The sequence below is a fragment of the Tamandua tetradactyla genome, chromosome 25 (assembly GCF_023851605.1).
Source record: "Tamandua tetradactyla isolate mTamTet1 chromosome 25, mTamTet1.pri, whole genome shotgun sequence".
Taxonomy (NCBI): Eukaryota; Metazoa; Chordata; class Mammalia; order Pilosa; family Myrmecophagidae; genus Tamandua; species Tamandua tetradactyla.
Window position 1 is genome coordinate 19,756,441 of NC_135351.1, and position 22,104 is coordinate 19,778,544.

At 40.5% G+C, this 22,104-nt stretch overlaps 1 protein-coding gene across 13 annotated transcripts in view; it reads right to left on the bottom strand.

Moving 5' to 3' along the window:
- Positions 1-22,104, bottom strand: part of ATXN1 (ataxin 1) — a 442,577-nt gene that overhangs the window by 333,574 nt on the left and 86,899 nt on the right. For all 13 annotated transcript variants that reach the window (XM_077143976.1, XM_077143982.1, XM_077143986.1 and 10 more), the window contains one exon: positions 2,671-2,795. The gene's annotated coding sequence lies outside the window, so the exon portion shown is untranslated. The remainder of the gene's footprint in view (positions 1-2,670; positions 2,796-22,104) is intronic.

Below are 22,104 nucleotides of genomic sequence, written 5' to 3' on the forward strand. Positions count from 1 at the left end.
GCTTGACCTTGCAGGAGCAAGAGGAGAAGGGGGAAGAGGGGGACAAGCCTCACGGGTGACAGCCTGTTAGCAGCAGATTCAAACACTGAATATGCCACCTCCACTGTGGGTACTTTGATGTGCATTCACTGCAGCTTAGCTTTATCCCTTTCAGGGATGGGACTGATCTCCTGCCACCAGAACTGACAACCTGCAAGCCCTAACGGCCGAATGAAATACCATACAAAATAAACTACCAACAGCAGCAGGTGTGGCTTTGGGAGCCAAGGATAAAGCTGGTGGGTTTCCCACAGTACTCAGATCACCATCTCCATTCTCAGATCTTTCTCCCCACCTGCTCTCCAGCTCCCCACAGCCAATGTTCCTGCTATCCCAGACTTAGTCAGGGGTTACTACCATGACAGGGACAGTCTGAGTTAGGGATTGAGGAGAAAGAGACATACAGAAGATTCCCCTAAGAGCCTCCAACCCAGGCCCATTGGGGACATGTCCTACATTGAGAAAGAACTGAATCTCCAGGGGTTTGGAGAAAAAGTTGACTCTGTATCCTGAAAATATTAGGCCATTAAAGAGCCAGTGAAACCATCAGGGTGTGATGGTTTGAAACCACAACAAACAAGCATTTCCTGGGCACATGCTATGAGGCACTCAGTCCTGGGCCCTTTATTGCAGGTGAGGAGGCAGAGAGGGGGACACAGAAGAAGCCTCAGACAGTTGTTCTCAAATTGCAGTGTGCAACAGACAAATGAAATGAGTTTCTTGGGCTCTCCATGCCCAGAAATTCTGCTTTATCAAATCTGAAGTTGCTGAATGCACAATTTTAATGAATATGTCTGGGTGATTCTGATATAGGAGGTCCTTCAATCACATCACCTTAGGAAACACTGGTCTATGATCCCTCAAGGCGTATGCAATCCAGATGGGGTGATGGCAAACACCCATACGCATAGCAATAGATTTTTTAAAAAAACAGCTAACTTGTATGATGCAGACTCTAAATATTATAGGAGTTCAAAAAGACAGGCAAGACAGAAAATTCTGCGTGTTCAGGGAAGACAGGGAATGTGAGGTGTGCTTAAGTGGACGGCAGAATTGGATAGAGAGGGACTCCCCTGAGCAATCCAAAGCTCTCCATTCAGCATGAGAAGGTGGCCATTCATACACAACAGAAATGGAAATGAATTTCGGCACACAGACCCTCACCAAACAAGCAAAGATGTTCCATATGTTGATTACAGGGAAGATTCTGTCACAGGGGAATCATAAAGCTTCTGCTTGCATTTTCATTCTAATATCACATTCATGTGGTTTCCTGCACTTCATAATTTAACATTTGAAAGAGAAAAAAAAAATGCTGCTATGAAACTCAGAAAATGCACCACTCTGAGACAGAAAACCAGCAGCAAACAGGAGTGAGATTTCAGTGTCTTTCACAGGGTCGCTCACAGCCCAGCTTCAGAAAGGGGACGTTCAGAAAGAGGGAAAAATTACAAATCCCATTGGACGTAAAACAAAGTTTGGGGCTCCACAGAATGAAAGATCTGGCAGATAACACAGTAAACTGAGAGAAGGAAAAATTCAGGTCCCCTAGTGAAGAAATGACAATAATTCTAAAGAAGCCCATCTCACTTATTTGAATATAATATCCGTATTGCACTGAACCACATTGTTTTTACTGTTAAAAGGGAATACATGATTAACTGCAGACACTGAAATTCTTCTCTGAACAAGATCAGTGGCAGCAGGAGAAGAGGACCCCCAGGTATCCTTCCCTTTCCTCCACTGGCTGGTACAATCACCTCCTCTGCAAAACCGTGTGCTTGCCAAGGGCACACAATAAATTTGGTTGGGCGAGAATTAAAGGGCAAATTAGTGTAATTACTTTCATTAGAATGAATTACAGAATTTTTAAATTTGCAAGAAACCTTGAAGATCATCTAAGAATATACTCCCATTTTCCCAGACAACTCATTCCAAGAGAATGCACAAGTTGTCCAAAGTCAAAATAATAGATGGGGGAGAACTTGGCTTCCAGGTGAGGACTCAGTTTCCAGGAAATACAATGAACTAGGTTGTTAAAACCTCCTTGGAAGTTCGCCTTATTTTGGTGTATAGTTTGGAACATACTTAACATTTATTTTAACAGTTTGGAGATTATAAATTCCAACCTCCAAACCAAGATTGCCATTGAGGGGGCTGGGGTTAATTAAACGGTACTCAATAAATATTTCATTGAGCAAGACTTGGAAATTCAGTGTCCTTCGCTTTAGCATCTCGATTCTTATCTCAGCACAACAAACTTGCCATCAGATTGAAATCTACTATCTCATGTGCCGGTAATCCTTCACACTCTCTGCCAAAAGAGAGTATCTGGAAGATTGCTGATTTGTATGTTTACCTGTTGATCTGTTTTTCTTTCTGATCATTTTAGGTCTACCAATGCATTCTACTCAGATCCTGTTACTCCGCAAATTTCAGAAACAAACACACAAAGTCAGTTTGGTTGCTCTTTTGGCTCTCTAACACTAAAATAACATTTTCTCAAACATCCTGACGCTTGGGTTGTAGAGAAATAAGCTACGTGCTTAAATAAGACGTCCTGGAACAGCAAATAAATGATGACCAATGAAATTGAAAGCTAATGAATGCCAAGCCCTCCGGATGACTTACCAGAAATCATTGGCATTTCAAGACCTTCGGAAGTGCAGTCCACTCTTCTCTCTCGCTTGCTCCCAGTCTGTAGTAGCACTACTTTTGAGGCCTCAAGAGACACTCGTTCATTATGCTCCAGTATGCTGCAGCAAAACAAAACAAAAACACCCCACCAAGTCAGAATGAAAATGCCACTTCAAGCAGTTAGTGGATAGTTCAGGGGAAATCCCTGGGCTTTCTCAAATGTCTATTTCATAACCTCAAACGAGCATATTAATTGCCAGAGTGAAACTATCACACAACTGATCTACCCATGGTGTGCTAAAATCCTGGAGGTGGGTGGGGGGACAGCGAGGAAGAAAGAAAGAAAAGCACCACACTGGGTGGTGGGGGGGGTGCAGGTACTGCCTCTTGACAACTGGGTTAGGCACCAGTGGGAACTTGCTCGTAAAATTTCAAGTTTACTCTCTGAAACAAGTAAATAAATAAGGACTCGCTAAGTTTAAATGTTCCAAGCCTCTGAAGTGCAGTTATCAAGGGCAGAAACTGGAGAAAGTTTTGTTGCAAACCGAAATTTATCTGTTTCTGTCCGTCAAAGGTTCAACCTGATGGAGCTACTATTAATACGTTTTAAATAAGGAGCTATTAAGAGAAAATAAAAGAGGTAAATGTTAAGAGAGGGGAAATCTTCCATTTTGCCAACAGATAACTGATGGGTTTCAGTTGTCCCACTCTTGAAATATCTTGATAAATACCTTCCACACCCAGGTTAAAAAGAAGCAGTATCTTTACACACTGAATCTCAAATGAATGGTTAAAATATGCATGCCTCTTCACCCCACTCGAAGCAGCTGATGGAGCCTACACATTAAAACTGCCTGTGACAAGGTCCCTCTTTGTGAGCTTTTAACACTTGCTTGGCACAGGGTGTTGGTCCAATTTCTTCCGATGCCTTGTCAAATCCATCCCACTGTTTGCTTTTTAACAATGGCCATTTCAGAGCTAGGAAATGGTCTTCAAAGGATGTCTGCATCCTTTTCAGCCATTTCTTTAGGAACTCTTCCACATCCTATGTATATATATACATATATATATTTCTTTTTTTTTTGGTATGCTGTATGGCAGAGTCACATTTCCTTTTTTTCCATGTGCATATCCCATTATTGCAGCACCATTTGTTGAATGTTTTGTTTGGTTGATTTTTGTTCGTTATTTTGCTTGCCTGTTTGCTTTTTGGGAAGTGCATGAACCGGGAATCGAACCCAGGTCTCCCGCATGGCAGGTGAAAATTCTACCACTGAGCCACCCTTGCATCTCCTCCACATCTTTTTTGAAAGTTCATTGGAAGGTTGCTGTCCCCCAATTCTTCTAGTATGGCAGGCTACATCACACATTAAACGCTAATTCTCAAAAAAATCTCCTAGAGCAATGACCAAAGATCTCATCATCAGGTGACCCAGAAGTGGGAGAGCTTATATTTTTCTGTCTTCTTAAGTTGCTGTGTGAATACCAATTTGAAAGCCATCTGAAGCTTTAAGGAATAGTCAGGTTTTTTTACAGGGACTTTGGGAGGTGGCGGTTGTGTCTATAGTTAGTTAAATTCACGTAGACACTTAAAACTCTTGGGGAGGAGGGAAAACTCCTAGTTAATGTTTAAACAAGTGAGTTGAGTTAAATGCCATTATATCGCCAGTACTAGCTGGAAGAGCAACTGCCTGCAAATGGCAAAGGCTTTTTTTTCTTTGATGCTATCAATACCCACGAAAAGTGGGGTTGTAATGATTTTATTAGTTTTTCTGAGTAGTTTTTTTATGAAATGTAACTCAGCTCCCACTCAAATGTGTAACAGTAACATATTGATACAAATCAACATAAGCCAGGAAGTTCAAAGCATGACAAACTGTCTTTAGCTTACAGTCTTGGTAAAAACAGAATTTGGAGAGAGAAAGAGGATTTAAGCAAGCCCACTGCAAGTTTTTGGCTGGTATCAATCTTCTTTTACTAAAAATAAATTGCTACATTTCTCGTCTTTGTTACCAACTTTATATCTTGCTATTTGGGAACTGCAAGAGGGCTCTGCCATCTAGTTTACACTTTTGCAAATGAATCTGCTGGCCCAGGGAGGGCAATGAACCTCTAAAGCCACCCAGCTGAATATGTGTCTTGACTAGACACTAGGTTTATTAACTCCACACTCATTGACTCTTTAGGGACATTAAAAGTCATTTAATGTAATGTAATGTAATGCAGTGTAATGCAATGTGGTTTGGGTTGGAAAGCATCAGCAGCATAACACTTTCTCATAATACCCTTTCTCTTCTTGTCTGTTTTGGTTCTGCCCTAAAGAAAGAAATTCATTTCTGGATTATATTCTTGTCGCCTGTCTCAGAGCAAAATCTCTCTGGGAAAGACAGAATAGCTTCATTAGCTGGCCCAAGGTCCTCGCAGGCTGCCCAAGCCAAGCACGGAGAGACGCAGAGGTTATGTTACTTGTGGAGAAGAAATAAATGAGGTCTCATCTAAGTGATGGTATTTTCCATTCTTATTTCTCTCTACAGATGTGAAGGATTGGGAAGTGATTTCATTTAATGACTTACAGCAGATCCTCAATTACACGTAACACAACAGGCATGAGACTATTTTTATAAAAAGGAAGCCACTACAATTTCTCCGCACCCCATTTGAACCAAGAATTTCAACAGACTGCCTTCCACTGATAAGCTTTTCAACAGTGCTCTACCAACTAACTGGTTTGAGTTTAATCTTCCTTCTTTACCATTCTTGTAATGTGGTTTGGGTTTGAAAACAGCAGCATAATGCTTTCTCATAATACTCTTTCTCTCTGTGCCTGTTTGGTTCTGCCCTAAAGAAAGAAATTTATTTCTGGGTTATATTCTCGTCACCCGTCTTGAAGCAAAATCTCTCTGGGCTGAAGTTGAACTAAACAGAAATAAGATCAAAAGTCCAGAAAGGAGGGGGAAAGCCAGGGGCCTAGAGCATTCACGGATATGCCTGAGTATGTGCAAGGTGGCTATAAAAACAAGCATTTTACTCCAAATAATAGATAGCCTTAGATGGCTTGAAAAAATGATAAGCATTTCTGCGATAGTTTTCTAAGAGTGGTTTAGGAGTTATAGATGTTTCTTAATCTTAGTTTTGCAGCTAACAGTTTATTTTAACTTAAATCATAACCTTCTAAGAAGAATAACAAAGGGAATGAAAGAAATATTGCCCATAATTAATTTGCAACTTTAATTCAAGTATTTAAAATATGCATTTTCATATGCACCATAGAAAATAAAATATCTGTAAATAAAAATATATCTTCCATCATATATTTGACTAAGTAGATACATCTTTACGCTAACATTCAAAATTCAGATACAGATTACCCTGGAAGAAATAAACAGGTCATGGTGGAAAATCCATCAATGATGCTGGGAAACTGACTATTCTTTTAGAAACAATCAGATCCCTATCTTATATCATATAGAAAATGAATTCTACCTAATTCGAATAACTAAATATATGAATTGTGTTTATACACAAACATACTTATAGACAGTGTGTATTAGACATACATACACTATTTTGTAAAACAAAATACAGAGAAATAATTTTATAATCATGAAAGGTTTTGGAAGCCCTTGTGAAGATCATGGATTTTACTTTAAGTAAAATGGAGGACACTGAAGGCTCGGGATCCGCCTTATGTTTTAAAGGCTCATTCCTTCTGTTGTTTGAAGCGTAGATTACAGGGGAACAAGAGTGAAATCAGAAAACCCAAGCTTTTGACCTGATCAACTGCAGGAATGGAGCTGTCATTCAGCAAGCTGGACAAGCCTGAGGGAGGGACACGTTCAGGGGAGCTCCATTTTCCACGTTAAGTTTGAGATGTCTAGTAAACATCCCAGAGAGATATCAAGCAGACAAATGGATATACGAGTTTGGAATTCAGGAACAGGTTTGGCTAGAAGATAAAGAAGCTAAAGCATACTGAACTGTGGCAGGCAGCCTCCAAGGCGATCCCCTGATCCCTACCCCTTAGTATTCACACCCTCGTGTGGTCCTCTCCCGGTGAGTATGGACTGGATTTAGTGACTCTACTTCCCGCCAACAGAATGCAGCAAAGGCAACATCCAATCTTGAGTTACAAAAAGACTGTGGTTTCCAAGTTGGGATCTCTATTGCATTTCTGTCCTGGATTACTCATTCTGGGTAAGCAATCTGACACGTTCGAGGCAGCTGCTTATAAAGAGGCCCATATGGCATGGAGAATGAGCATGGAGGCACATTCCACAGTACCCACCCCCACCTTCGCTGAGCCTTCAGATGAGAACGCAGCCCAGCCAACACTTGACAGCACACCATGAGAGGCCTTGAACCAGAGATTACACATCTAGGATGTGTGCCCTGACTGTTGATCACAGAAACTATGAGATAATAAATACGTGTTGCTTTAAGCCACGGAGTTTTGGGGTAACTTGTCACATAAAAATAGACAACTAATACCATGAGGATGTGCAAGACACCGTTCTAGGAATTTCACATGACATTTTACAGTTGAAGAAACTGAGTCACAAAGAAGTTCAATCACTCTCCCAATGTCACACATCTTTCCACGTGATGGAGGTGGGAACAAACTCAGGCCTTGTGAGTCAAGCTCATGGTCTTAATGGTGGCATACCACCACCCCCTGCAGAAAACCCTGCCCCCACTTCAGATATATACACCTGATGTTTGACTTTCCACTGAAGAAAGGGCTAATATCACATAATTTACACCAGTCACAGCCCATCTGCATCTTCATCAAACTTCTTAGCCTGCCATATGCCTCTATAATTCTTCTATCTTAGATTCACCAAGTACACTATACTTCATACTCCAAAGTCAAAGAAGATGGAAAGGGAGCCTTTTGCTGTTTGGAGAATAACCTATCGGGTTCTTTAATTTCAGTCTACATAATTTGGCTGATTAAATTATTAGAGAATTTCTAGCTGCATTTGCAAATGTTATATATACATGCCCACAGACTGAAGGACCCTTTTCCACATGTGAAGAGTTTTCCCTAAAACCATCCAGTAGTAAGAGAAGGACAAGATACAGAATAAAATCAAAATCACAGTAATTTTGGCTTGAATTTTTTTTCAATAAGAAAGGAAAATCACAATTTTCAGTTAGCAATAGAGAGCCACTAAGGATTCAAACAATATTAAGTGCTTAAGCAGGAAATGGCAAGATGAAGACTAAAAAAAAAAATTAAAAATGAAAGCTGTTGAACTATGTAAAATACAATGACCGTGGTCTCTTTAATTATTACAACAAATTAAGTCTCTGCTAGTCCTTCCGTGACACAGACACATGAAATGCAGACATTGAAAAAAAATCATTTGCACACTTTCTGTCTCAATACAAATTTAGAATGGCACTGGGTCTGAAAGAAACTTGCTGGTTCAGATGAATCTCAATCTCACTTTTTTAGAAGGGTAATATCTATCACGCCAATTCAGGAATGGGTTCTTTGCCCACACTGGTGGAAACCTTCTCTTTGGTTTTGACTGTTAGGATTGTGGCCCTGACCAGTGGAAACTGAAGAAGTGGAACTTAAGAATCATAAGATGAACACCAAAACCTACCGCCATTTATTAATCTATCTGCTAAAATATAAATTGAAAAGCAACTGTGCTCCCTGGCGGCGTGGGAGGTGACTCTCAGGGATGAGTCCAGCCCTGGCACCGTGAGAGCAACAATTCCATCTTGACCAAAAGAGGGGAAAGAAGTGTAACAAAGTTATCCCAACATCAGACAGATTCATCATGCAGAAAAAGAAGTCTCACCCAAAAGCTACATAGACTGGATACCGTGAAGTCCAATCTTTGGATTCTTAAAAGGTCATGAGGATGGGGCAATGATAACATCCTTCTATAAACAAAGCTCAAGGCACCATCAGTCCACATCCCCTATTTATTCTTCTGAAAGTACATTTAAGAAACAAGGTCAAGCCCCTTGAGGGAAGGGAGAAAGAATACGGAACTATTAAACTTTACCATCAGGAAATCCCCTGATACTGTGTCAAACTTTAGGGACACCCAAATCAACAGGCCATGCCCTTGATTCTGAGGTTTACTCTTGTGAAGCTAATGTCTGTAGCAGAGAAGCTTAGACTACCTATAGGCATGCCTAAGAGTTACTTGTGGAGGACCTCTTTTGTTGCTCAGATGTGGCCTCTCTCTTTCTCTAAGTCCAACTCTGCAAGTGAAATCATTGCCCTCCCCTCTATGTGGGACCTGACATCCAGGGGTGAAAGTCTCCCTGGCGACGTGGGAGATGACTCCCAGGGTTGAATCCAAAGCTGGCACCGTGGGATCAACAATTCCATCCTGAACATAAGGGGGAAAAGAAGTGTAACTAATAAAGTATCAGTGGCAGAGAGAGTTCAAATACAGTCGAGAGGCTACTCTGGAGGTCACTTTTATGTAAACTACTGTTAGACACTGCTACTCATAATAACTTGCCAAACTCCAACCAAAACCATTCCAGCCAATCCTAAAGAACACTAGGGCACTATATAAGACTCTACAAAGGTTCCATGCACTAGAGTAACCTTCCAGAAACCTACAACCTCCAGATGGGTCCCTGGTCCAGATAAGTCCTGAAGCCTAGAGGGCCCAACCTCTCCAGAACATAAGATAGTTCCATCTCCCTGCCCCATATTTGTGACAGACTCTTCCAATATGAAAAATTGAGAATGGCCATAGCCCAAACAACCCCAAAGAGAGGGATAGAAAGATCAAAGGTGTTGGTGGAGTTAAACAGAGAAGATAGGACTTAACACATGAATATGAATGCTGAATCATTAAATTGATATTTCTTTTGGTCTCCAGTATCTTGGAGCAGCTAGAAGTAAAAACCTAACATTGTGGAATTGTAACCCATGTCAAACTCTGAAATATGTTCTACAACTAATTGTGGCATAGTGCTTTGAAATTTATTGCTTTTTTGTAGATATGTTATTTTTCACAAAAAAAAAAAAGAAGGAAAAAAGTCAATTGTGATAATAAAAAAATATTTAAGCCTTCTAGCCTCCTATATTCTGGAGCAGGTAGAAGGAAAAAAATTTGAGAGGATCGTATGGTGGTCCATGACAAACTCTGGGATCTATCCTGTAACTACTTGTTGAAGAGTGCTTTGAAAACTATTGCTTTTTTATCTCTTTGCTTTGTATATATGTTATACAATACAATTTAAAAATTCAAAAAAAGAAAAAAACAAGGTCAATGAAAATGCCTGTCACGTGTAACACAGTAAGGCAGGGAAGCAGTATTGTCCTTTTCAAGGTCATCCTGTCCACTCTGCAGGGCACATGATATATTCATTCCTGCGCCGTGCCTTGGCTCATTGGTTCTCTCTCCTCAGTCGGCTTTTCTTCTGCTAATCCACAGTCAGTGGAAACTTACTTAATACCTTCAGATAGTTCTTAATCATTTTTAAGATCCAGCTCAAGATATCTCTCCTTCTAGAACTACTCCAGCTCTCCCTTTCCTCAAAACACTTCTGATAGGAACCTCCATCGATGCAGATTTACCTGCCCACTCTCTAGCTATTTGTGATGTTGTTTCATCTGTGCCAGTCTTGTCTCTCACACCTATAAGCACATCATGACTGTTCTTTATCCTTGTGGGGAATCTCTCACAACACTTCGGTACAGCGCTGAAATAAAAAGATTAGGCTCACTTCCATTTTCCTTTAATTTGGTGGGGACTAAATAATACAGGCATAATTGCTTTTAATTGTGGTAAAATATATGTAACATAAAATGTGCCCTCTTAACCGTTTCTAAGTGTACAATTCAGTGGTGTAAATTACATTTGCAAAGTTGTTCTCTCATCAACACTATTCATCACCAAAACTTTTTCCTCACCCAGAGAAGAAACTCTGTGCCCACTAAGCAGTAACACCGATTCCCCTTTCTCCCAACCTCTGCAAACCTCTAATCTACTTTCTATCTCTATGAATTTTCTTATTGTAGATAATTCATACAGGTGGAACCATATAATCCATCCTTTTGTGCCTGGCTTCTTATAGTTAGGATGCTTTCAAGATCCATCCATGTTGTAGCATATAGCGGAACTTCATTCTTTATACAGCTGAATGATATTCCATGGTATGGACATGCCACATTTGTTTATCCATCCATCTGATGGAGGATCCTTGTGTGTTTTCTACCTTTGGGTTACTGTTAGCCATGCTGCTATGAAGATGAGTTTACATGCATCTGTTTGATCTCTGTTAGAGACCTCTGATAGAGGTTGGACTGTTGGGTCGCATGGTTCATTTAACTTTGGGAGGAACCACAATTTTATTGTGTCAATTTTATCATTAAGAACCATTCAGTTCTAAGATTAACCAAAATTACAAGTGTAATTCAGCCAGATGTTTTAGATATTATTAAAAAGAGTAATAGAATTCTATAGCACAATTGACAAGTGTCCATTACAAAGTTCCACTCCAGCTGTGACATTCTCAGAGTAGGAGCACTAGGACCATCCTAATGTGAATTGATTTTTATAAGAAAGTAGGTTAGTATACTGCTTCTTGGCCAAAACATCCAACAAAATGGATATAAGCGGCACCCTGAAATTTATTACTCATGCCCTGCCTTGTCTAAAGGCTCATCCCTTTTTGCTGGCACCCATTATCTGCCGTCCCATGTTCCATTCAAGTTTTCTATACACCTCTGTCACCAATATGAATGACACAAACTGGTATGGAGGTTTTTAATGAAAAGTACTGCTTGGGCCCAGGAGTGCAGGATCCAGCTCTCTTGCTTGGCATCACAGCTGCAATGGTACAATGTACTATCAATAATGATAGTAAGAATCCTTCTATAGCATGTCAAACTCATGAGACATGACATTCTCCTCCAGAATTCCCCTTTCTCTTAGACAATCCAAGTACATTGAAGGCTTAGTGCATTAGAGAGCAATAGGTCAAGGGGCAGACTTCTTTCTTTTCTTTTTTTTATGGTGGGGGGTCACATTTCATTATTTTTCCATCTGAGGACCCCATTATTGCAGCACCATCTGTTGAATTTTTGTTCGTTTTTTTGTTTGTTTGTTTGCTTTTGGGGAAGTGCATGGACCAGGAATCAAACCCAGGTCTCCCACAGTGCAGGCAAGAATTCTACCACTGAACTACTCTTGCACCCCCAGACTTATTTCTTCATCACATCAAATTTCTGTACCCAAGTTGAGAAAGGAGGGCTACTTTCATAGTTCATATCTAATGCCTGTCACAGGCTTTCTAACTTGAATGTTGGGTTTGCATTTGTACACCCCCGCACTTCTGCATTTTTTTGCATTCCTCTGAAACTTAACACTCTAATCATATCTTTCTTTTCATATATCATTCTTGGCGGAAATTTTCAACAACCACAGACGTGGGGAGAAGGGCATGGCACGTATTGACTTCTTAGTCATATTTCCTGACGTTGCCACTTTAAGTACACAGGAAAATATTTACTTATAACAACATTTTAGAAATTATAGTTTATGAAGCAGAGTTCTTCTTCCATCTTGCTCAACCCATTCTGTGGGCTGCACCACAAAAGAAAGGTCTCCGAATCATTGTCATTAATTAGCAAAGGACTGAGGTACCTAGTCAATGAAAACCAAATTTCCCCCATTGCTCTAGAAATCTTAAGGAGCAATCTTAGGTCAGCAAAAATTTTTAAATTGTCTTGCATGCTATATGCCAGGACAGCGGTAGACTGACACCTTCCTTTTGCTTCCTTCCACATTCACACTTGTGGTGTCCACAGCCACCTATTCTCATTTCCGAGTACCTCACTTTAGGGCACCAGGGACCCAGAGCCTGGGAAAATGGTTAGCCAAGACCCCTGAATAAGAATGGGGATGGCTAAATGATCAAGAAAAGACGTTACAAAACTGTGGCTAGGAAACAGACTCCTGGGTCCCATGGCTCTCATGGGACCATGGAGCCCACTCCTGGAACCCTGACATGATTGAGTTGTCCAAACCAGACGCGAAGATTCAACACCCCTGTCTTCCCCTTTAGTCCACAAATGAGCTGGTCACCAAATTCTACCAATTCTACTTCCTGTTTATACTACTTGAATCCTTCCCTTTCCACCTCTCCAGCACACTATCTCTGCTTCCCCCCAACCCCACCCGGCTGGCCCCTCCACTTGCATTTCTCACTGTTCCCAGGGTCCTCCAATTCATTCTCCAGATGGCTACCAGAGCCAGCTTTACAAAACACACAGCAGATCACTGTATTCTCTGAATGGAAAACTGTGAATGACTACATAAACTGTTCGAACTATCACTAAAGAGGATGTGAAAAATGCGTCAATGGATTACATTTTATCATCCATTCATTTATGAATGGGCAAGAAAATAGATGTGGAGAATACTCGAAGGGCCAAGAAAGAAATATTTCATTTAGAGTTCTCTCCGGGTTCATACTTGGCTCATCTGTACTTTGGGCCAGTTTTTTTTCAAAAAGCTTCAATTTGACTTCTAATCATTAAAAAATAATCCTAGAAGCACATCCTGTTATGCATTGCCAAACTGCATTGATGCACTTCATTGCTTCTTTGTGAAAGGCCACATATTAAAAACACTACTAGAAGTCAAGCTAAAGAAAATAAAGTGATGATTTGTCATGTTTTTTAAACCAGTTACTAAAACAGAAACAAATGTTATTTTTAATTTCTGGCTCACTGCAAACTGACAAGGTATGACTCTGAATTTTACCAAGTAATGCATAATAACTGCTTCCGCTCCCCACAACCACAATGCCAGCACACAATTTCATATTTCATTTGAATTTTACATGTGGAACATATATCTAGATTATGAACCATCCTCATTCAAGAAGACCTAGCTAAATTTTTATGTCGTAACATCATTAACATAAAACACTTAGTAAATAACTGTTCTTAAATTTGGTTTTACAAAACCTTTTTTCAAGGTTTTTACACTTCTAAACAAGTGGAAAACAATATGCTGAAAAAACTGTAAGATGATGCCATCATTGTCTGATTATTAGCTAATTCACCAGCACACTTACTGAGTGTACTCTGAAAAAGAATTCTGCTGGGTGCTTGTTTAGAGTGAGAAATATGTGCTATAACCCTCAGTGAGTTAACTTTACCTGGGAAGATGGCTCATTCAAAATGACACACCTTCTTTGAACTAGTGTATAAGAGAATAAGAGAAGCAAAAAAGACCTGCAGAACTTTAGAAGAGGAAACCACCTGATGCAAGAGAACATACTAGAAAATATTCCATAGCATGGGGTGGCTTCTAAGGACTAGATGGCTGGGAATTCTGACCTCTAATTTCCTATCTCCAATCCCAGGAAAAGTTCAAACTAATCAATTTGTTTCCAGAGCTAACATTTATTGAGCAACTATGAGTAAAGAATTTCATAAATTTTATCTTTGCATTTCCAAACAAACCTGCAAGGATAACTGGTTATAACTGAGTAACATCCTTGTTCTCAGCAAATACGCATAGAAGGATTATGTGTTCAAGGAGGACAGTATACACAACCTGATCTCCCATTGTTCTAGTTTGCTAGCTGCCAGAATGCAATATACCAGAAACAGAATGGCTTTTAACAAGGGGAATTTAATGAGTTGCTAGTTTACAGTTCTAAGACTGAGAAAATGTCCCAATTAAAACAAGTCTATAGAAATGTCCAATCAAAGGCATCCAGGGAAAGATACCTTAGTTCAAGAAGACCGATGAAGTTCAGGGTTTCTCTCTCAAGTGAGAAGGCACATGGCAAACAGTCAGGGCTTCTCTCTCGGCTGGAAGGGCACATGGCGAACATAGCATCATCTGCTAGCTTTCTCTCCTGGCTTCCAGTTTCATGAAGCTCCCCAGGAGGCGTTTTCCTTCTTCATCTCCAAAGGTCACTGGCTGGAGGACTCTCTGCTTCATGGTGCTGCAGCATTCTCTGCTCGCTCTCTGAATCTCTTATTCTCTAAAATATTTCCTCTTTTATAGGACTCCAATAAACAAATCAAGACCCACCCAAATGGGTGGAGACATGTCATCCCCTAATCCAGTTTAACAACTATTCTTGACTAAATCACATCATCCAGGGAGATGATCTCCTTACAGTTTCAAACATACAGTATTGAATAGAGATTATTCTACCTTTATGAAATGGGATTTATATTAAAACATGGCTTTTCTTAGGGGGCATACTTCCTTTTAGACCAGCACACACATGTTCAGAAAAAGATAGATAAATAGATAGATAGATGGATGATAGATAGATGATGGATGGAAGGAAGGAAGGAAGGCAGGAAGGCAGGAAGGCAGGCAGGCAGGCAGGCAGGAAGGAAGGAAGGAAGGAAGATAGGTAGATAGATAGATAGGGATCTAGGGAGATGTAGAGAGAGAGAGCTACGATATGGAGATGATGGATGGATAGATGGATGGCTAGATAGGTTATTAGTAGAAGGATAGATACAAGGACATGGCAAATGTGGCAAAATGTTAAAATTGGTGAATCTGGGTACCTGGGGAGGAGGCAGGTTGGTGTTCTCTGTGCAGGTTATGGATTATTTTGGGAGCTATCATTTAGGTTGCAATTTAAATAAAAAGTTTTAAAATAAAAACGGAGTCAGATAATAATATTTCCAAGAGTCATCTGCTCTTGCTCAGCATTAGCAAACTAAAGCCTCATTCATATTACCTCGATAGTTAATCCGCAAGAGAAGGGGACAGTCTCAATAAGAACAATCAAGCGTCAACACCGTAATACATATTGAATATGAACATGGCTTATTTTGACATGGACTTGGATATGCCAAAACACAAATCATACTCCCCCCAGACCAAACCGACATGACAAGACTGCCAAGAACTTAATTATATATTTGTTCTGTCCATTAACATCAGTCTTATGCAATGATTTCATTTTAACCTAATTTTAAAATTATACACGTGTTTTAAAATAGGTATTGGTATCTCTGTAGCAGCGTTTCTGAAAGTGTGATCCAAGAACCTTTTATGCCAAATGCTCCACATGAGGGTTCTCACTAAAAACTATGTTTCCTGGGCCCCACCCACCCTGACTCACTTACGCAGGCTCTCAGGGGTCCAGGAATCTGAATTTTTACCAAGTCTTCCGCCACCCTCAACCAAGTATTAAATCACATGGTCAACTTTTAGAGGCCCTTGTCTAGAGTTCCCTCCCCGCTGTTTCCCTCTTGTGTTCTCTTTTATTGAAATGTGCCACTGCCAATTCAAACAATTGTTTTTCAACATCTTCTAAACCTTTCTGTGTCACACTACGTTAAACTAAAAGAAAAATTGCTCTTAAGACACTGAAATTACACCATTGAAAAAAGAGGACTATTTCCAAACAATTTTCCTAACCCTTCTTTTTCTACATCTGGCTCAAGTCAATGAAATGTGCCCTAGTAACTGCAGCAGGTCCTGTGGTCAGCAGAATAACAGCCCCCCAGAGATGTCCACCTCCTAATCCCTGGAACCTGTGCATATGCTGTTACCTTACATGGGAAAAGGGATTTTGCAGATGTGATTAATTTAAGGACCTTGAGATGGGGAGATTATCTTTATTTTCCAGATAGGCCTGTTACTAGTTTGCTAGCTGCCAGAATGCAATATACCAGAAACAGAATGACTTTTAAAAAGAGGAATTCATTAAGTTTCTAATTTACAGTGATAAGGCCAAGAAAATGTCCCAATTAAAACAAGTCTATAGAAATGTCCAATCTAAGGCATCCAAGGAAAGATACCTTGGTTTAAGAAGGCCAATGAAGTTCAGGGTTTCCCTCTCAAGTGAGAAGGTACATGGCGAACACAGTCAGGGTTTCTCTCTCATCTGGAAAGGCACGTGGGAAACATGGCATCATCTGCTAGCTTTCTCTCCTGGCTTCCTATTTCATGAAGCTCCCTGGAAAGCATTTTCCTTCTTCATCTCCAAAGGTCGCTGGCCGGTGGACTCTCTGCTTCTCGTGGCTATGTCATTTTGCTCTCTCAGAATCTCCTTCATTCTCCAAAATGTTTCTTCTTTTATAGGATTCCAGTAAACTAATCAAGACCCACCCAAATGGGTGGAGACACGTCTCCACCTAATCCAGTTTAACAACCACTCTTGATTGAGTCACATCTCCAGGGAGACTATCTAATTACAGTTTCAAACATACAATACTGAACAGGGATTAGAAGAAACGGCTGTCTTTACAAAATGGGATTAGGATTAAAACATGGCTTTTCTAGGGTACATACATCCTTTCAAACCAGCACAGGCCCTATGTAATCACCAGGGTCCTTAAAAGGGGGAAGAGGGAGACGAAAGGGGGACACACCGAAGGAGCTTGGAAGAAAGGCAGAGCACTGCAGTGTGGTTGGCTTTGATGACAGAAGGTGTCATGAAGCAAGGAATGCAGGAGGCCTTGGAAAAGACAAGGCAAGAGATTCTCCCTCTAGTACTTCCAAGAGCAACACAGCCCTGACAAGACCTTGATTTCAGCTTCGCGAGACACATATTGAACTTCCAACCTCTTGAACTGTAAGCTAATAAATCTGTATTGTCTTAAGCCACAAAGTCTGTGACAATTGGTTACAGCAGCAATCAGAAAACAAATGCAGGTTCTTTGAAGAAAATAAAATAAACATGCAGACCGTTTCTAATACAAAGGCCGTGTTCCAGGAGCCCACATACTTTCACAGTATTACCAAACACACAAAACCAGAATCCCAAATATTTATTTGGGCACAAAAAGGATATGGCCCAGATGGGCAATTTATCCATCTATCTCCTTACCCAGTTCTTTGGAGCTCACCTCCTGAACTTCCATCAAGACAGGCTGGTTTATCACCTTAGAAACTATAAAAAGAAGAGGGTCCAATGCTCAACTTCAGCACCATTGGCACTGCTGACATTGGGGGCCAGGTGATCCTTTGCTGCAGGGGCTGCCCTGTGCACTGTAGGTTGCTTAACAGCAACACTGACCTCTACCTTCTAGGCACCAGTGGCACTACATTTCTCTTCCAGCAGGGACAATGGAAAATGTCTACAGAGATTATCAAAGGTCCCCTGGGGCACAAAATCACCTCCAGAAGAGAATCACCGACCCATGGCATATGCTCCTTTTCCTAGCAGGTTGCTGCCCTCTCCACCAGTTGCCCCCCAAAGAGGGAAAAGCCTCCAATGTTTGTGTACATATACTCTTACATTGCGGCTGGTCTCATTCAAGCTAATTTCCCATGAATTCAGCCCGTTTGGCATTTTAAAACAGCTCAGAGTCAAAATTCAACCACAGGCTTTTTTAAATGGCCCCACTCCACTTATTCTCAGCCACAGGCAAGGAAACCCAGCCATTCCACAATGACCTCTCAGCTCATTCCCGCTAATGAGCTCACGGTCCATTTTTCTGTTTTGGAGGCGAGCTGAGCTAAAGCAAAGCAGGCCTTTTGCCTGTTATAAAGGATGTTCTAATGTCTTCTGCAACTTGATCGCCTAGATGTCATTAATACAAATCCTTTCTATCAAAAGGGTTAGAACAGGGTAGATCAAACATGTCGTTGTTGTCTGAAAGCCTCACTGTGATGAAAGAACAGATGTTTCAGAACCACAGTCAGAGAAACAGCCACTGCCCTGGGAGAAGAAATCATGCCACCAGAGAAACAGATAACTTCCTCACCAAGTTATTTCCAAGGAAATGACTTCAACAGTGATGTCAAAATGTCCAAAGATATGTTGTTTTTAATTCTGCTCAGACTTCACATTTCGGCTTCGAAATCACAGAGCAAACTGGAAACGTTATCTACTGTTCTTAACCAAAATCGTAAACAAAACTACAGTTTCTAAGTTGGGACGTTAATCTAAGAGCAGAGTTAGTCTAAACAAATACAGATGAGCTGAGTGCTGTGAAAGTTAGATGGCTGGGGCTCTTTAAGTGACAGAGATGGGAAAACCTCACAGCTCTTCCAATGGTAGCACAGAAACCTCTGGCAGCGAAAAACAAGCAAAGGCTTTTAACAGGTCAACTTTACCGCAACCTTTGTCAATTCTCCTCAATCAACTACTGCCATTGTAACTAGTTCTAAGACTTCATAATTTCCCATTTTCTCTCAGAGGCCATTCTCCCGGAACCCAGGGTTCTAATAAAGTCTGAAATATCAAATGACTTCGGAGATCTAAAGGCCAAGGTCCTGAACCAAACACCATACTCCTTACGGACTCTATTTCCTTTCCTTCTTTCCGATATATTAAAATTTAAATGTAGATGGAGGGAGTTTTAAAATAATGATATTAGCCCAATGGCAGTTAACTCTGCAAGCCACAGCAACGTGCTTTCTTTTACATTTCGGGAAGGCATGGCACATTTTCAACTTATTTTGAGCATTTGGCATTCAGAACACTAAGGGCAAGTGGCACATGTGAAGGGGGGAGAGTCAAGGAAGTATTTTCAGAGGGAGACAGAAATGAGTCTTATATGTTATTCAAAATCAGGGTTATTCAAAACCCGCCTGTCTTGATGGAAGGTCAGGAGGTGAGCTCAGAAGAACTGGGTAAGGAGATAGATGAATAAATTGCCTATCTGGGCCATATCCTCTGGGGTGTAAGGCACTGCCAGGGGAGAAGATGACAGAGGATGGAGGAGGAATGAGGACTTCATTAGAATAAATCCTGCGGTGCCATTGCGCACCCCAGAAAGACATGCTCTTGATTTTAATCCATTCCTGAACTCCTCGTAAGTAGGGTGATGAGGTTACTTGAGTTAAGATGTGGCCTGACCCAATCAGGATGGGTCATCATCCTATTACTGGAGTCCCTGATAAGCTGGATGAAATTCAGATAGATAGAAAAAGCCAAGGGAAGCAAGAAGATGAGTATCAGTGGAACCCAGAAGAGAAGGGAAAGGCCAAGAGAGCCGCCATGGGAAAGGCCAAAAGAGCCGCCATGCGCACTGCCCATGTGGCCAAGGCATCCAGGACCACGGTCACCAGCAGCCAGCCTCACATCTCCAGGCTTCAGGAAGAAAACATCACCTTTATGACGCCCTGATTCTAATTTTTTCCCAGCCTCAAAACCATGAGCTAATACTCTCCCACTGTTTGAACTAACTCATTGCATGGTATTTGCTTGAGCAGTCAAGGAAACGAAAACAGTGCCCAGTATCCAAAATATTCTGTATACACAAATATAGAATTTCTGTGTTGCATTACACATGAAAACAACAAGGTAGTCAAGCAACAAATTCGATGGAGCTTGTGTCTTCAACCTGGCTGCCTTAATCAGGCTAGTAAATACCCACCATCATACCTGTATTAAATTGGTAAGTGTGGGTCGATTTGCACACATGTGAATATATATACACCCTAAAATCTTCTGAAAGATGGCTTACTAACCCACCCCTACCCCCATTATATAGAGAACTAAAAAGAGCAGGGGCAGCCTCTTAAATGGATTGAACTACAGATTTTAAGTCCCTGACAGGTTTAAGAGCCTATAACAATAAGATTTTACTTTGGAAGTTAATACTGTATAAAAATAATGTATAAAGTAGCTCCTTATTTCAAACCCCACAATTACCAGCATATGAAAACCAGCTCTCATTGGTCTTAACGCTGGCTTTGTATATCCTTCTAGGGTCAGCGACATCTTGTTTCTTCATTCCCATTTGTTGAGTGACTACTTTGTGCTGAGGGTACACATGAATAAACTATGGCCCTTGTACTATTATACCTAGTGTATGTGTATGTGGTGGGGGTGGGGAGATAAAGAGACAACAGCCAAGAGTGTGAGAGTATGCCAGTGCTATGAAAGAAGGAAGAGGTATACAAGTGACAAAACAGATATTTTCCCCATGAAAACAATCTAATCTATACATTTACTATCCTGAATCCCAGCTCACAAACTGCATTTTTTGTTGCAGATTGTTTGTGGTGATAAAAGAACTCCAATATGATTCTTTTTGGTTGGAAACCTCTCCAGAAGAGATTTAACTGTAAGACTGGCCTCTCTGCAGCAAAGTTCAGCTGAGAGAGAAAAGTTGTACGCTAGCTTCAGTGGTTGTTCTTTTCCATCACAAGATTTGGAACATCATTGCATTCATCACACCCTCTAACATTTCAGAACTGAGTTTTGTTTCTTTTTGCTATTTTATTTTCCCTTCATGTAAGAGTTAACAATTTTTTAAAAAAATCAATGAACACTTTCTGAGTGGTTCCAGAGAGCAAAGCACCTTGGGAAATGTAAAAATGAACAAGAGCTTGTCCTTCTCCTTAAAGAAGTTTTACAACTTAGCCAGGGAAACAAACTTGTAAACAAACGAGGAAGTGTGAATCCAGGGGAATGCAGCTACTAAGTTAAGGCTCCTAGCTGGAACACAGGTATTAACCATGCGTACCCTGGGGAGAAGGAAGTCTTCTATTTTTTAATTCTCCTCCACAGAACGACTGCCATTTGAAAATCCCAGCTAGATGAGGGGATGAGGAAGCACATAAAAATTAGCCATGTTATTTTGGGAAATCAAACAAGCTACAAAGCTCGCTTAATACTTAGATGCAATTACTTTTTTAGCCCTTGGCGTATTTTCTCTTTGCGCTCCTATCATTAGTTTTTGAGTGGCTTCCACTAATTTTATTGCAAAGGACTGGAGATAAAAAACCTGTATACTAGGATTTTTCTTTCAATCCCATTTATTTTACCTACTTTACTTGTACCCTGATTTATTCACACCAGTAGAGGCTGATACATTTTCACAGTAGTTTGGGTGATGTGCTCTTCATCTAACTTCAGTATGAACATGTGCCCTTTCAAGCCGCTAATTCCTCTTTAAGCTGCTAAATATTCGCCTACATTCATTTTTCACTAGCAGAATAATTATGATTGTAAGGCAAAAAAGATAACCGATCACCTCCATATAAAATTGTTCGCAATTTTCTGTTTACTGGCCTTAGTAGTTTATCCTGCTTTTGTCAAGCATCACAGCCTGTTTTCTGCATTTACAGCGCCCTTCACATTGTCTGTGCAATTAAAAAAGAAATTAAATGGTCGTCCGAAAAGTATTAGCTCTTAAATAAAATTTTTTCTTTTTTTTTGGCTACTTGTATCAGTAGCTATTTGCCTAAAAAACATCTGTTGTTCTAGCCAAAATATTTTTTTCTAAGTCTGGCAATAATTTTGAATGCATTTTTGTTTGCCACTAAATGTAACAAAAAGCCTAACAGGCTTCTTTATTGGTCTAAATCACTTTAACTTTGCCAGTCAGAAACAGTAAAAACAAAGTAGCGCCATCAATGACAAATGGTGAAATGCAGATTAACTGACTCTTCTAGGACACAAACGTAAGCAAAGTCTGTACAACGCCAACGCTGAAATCACTTTTGGGATTTTCACTCACATTCTCACCTGTTCAAATCTGACGTCTTG